Source organism: Sinocyclocheilus grahami, unplaced genomic scaffold, assembly GCF_001515645.1.
Source record: "Sinocyclocheilus grahami isolate Dianchi unplaced genomic scaffold, SAMN03320097.WGS_v1.1 scaffold9617.1, whole genome shotgun sequence".
NCBI lineage: Eukaryota > Metazoa > Chordata > Actinopteri > Cypriniformes > Cyprinidae > Sinocyclocheilus > Sinocyclocheilus grahami.
Window position 1 is genome coordinate 5335 of NW_015512740.1, and position 1514 is coordinate 6848.

The following is a 1514-nucleotide window of genomic DNA, read 5'->3' on the forward strand; positions in this document are numbered from 1 at the left end:
TGGTCCTGGAGGCACCACAACACTGCACATTTTGCATGTCTCCTTTATCTGACATGCCAGTTTCAGGTCTTGGAGTCTGTACTAATGAGCTGATGACCTGAATCAGGTGTGTTTGATTAAGGAGACATGCAAAACATGCAGTGTTGGGGTGCCTCCAGGACCAGGATTGGGAACCACTGATCTAGAGGATTGACTTCTGTGCCATGAATAATGACTGCTGTGTTCACCTCTGATCCCGTTACATTCAGATGTCACAGAGTTCTCGCTAATCTACAAAGCAGCAGAGAACAGCTAAATCACTTCAGAACATGTTATGAATGTAAGAATTTTTACATCTAACCAGTAAGAAATATATCTAAGCTATACAATAGGGCTGCCAATCAATTAAGGCAAGACACCACAGGTGAATAGGATAAAACATTTAAAGAAACGGTTCACCCAAAAATGAAAATGTACTCGCTCTCAGACCATCCAAGATGTAGACAAGTTTGTTTCTTCATTAGAACAGATTTGGAGAATTTTTGTTAACTTCTATCAGCTGTTTGGACTCTCATTCTGACGGCACCCATTCACTGGTGAGCAAGTGATGTAATGCTACATTTCACAGTTCTTTTGAAAAAACAAACTCACCTACATCTTGGATGGCCTGAGAGTGAGTAAATTGTAATTTTGGGAACAGTTCCTTTAACTAATAGATACCACACAACTTCCCCTGTTGACTGATTACATAAAAAATTGCAAAACATTTTTTTTCCTGAAATGTGATGTTTGAATATGCAAATTTAATCTAATTAAACAAGCACTAATTTGCACAGATTCAAAATTCTTGTTTCATTTGCTTACATATTAGAGCCAAAAGTTTTTGCATAGGGGATTTTAGATCCCCTCTTTTAATCACTTGATAAATCAGAAAATACTGTCAACAGTAAGAAAAATATGCTTTCACCATGGTTTTAGGAATAAAATGTATAAAATCAGGAAAATTATATATGAACAAACCCTTCAGTAAAACCCTTTAGAATAAAGTTTAGGTAAAGTTTGGTGCATGAAAAAACTCTGTATGAGAAAATCTATAGATGCAAAGTGCAATAATAATAATAAAAACACTTAAATGTGTCTCTTTTGGATGTTTTCTTTACACTAGTCTGAAACATACAAATAGCACAAAATCTCAAAACTGACCAGTGCATGAAAAAAAAACAGTTTTTGCCTATAGTGTCTTGCCCTTTTAATAAGTCTTAATGATATGACTGCAGACTCACAAAAAAACACATGAAGGTTGTTTAAGCATAAATGGCTCAGACAATAAGGAAATGCCTTATTACACTATTTACGTATGGATTGGGGGTATGACTATATGCAGTAATGTTTTTACACCATGTTTTGTAAAATTTACGTTATAATCTGACAGCCCTATATAAACTTCTTATATAAGCTTTCCGACCTTCTAATAAAAATAAAAAAGTGCTTTTATGTAAATCACATCACTATGGTCATATACACCAGGAGCTCTT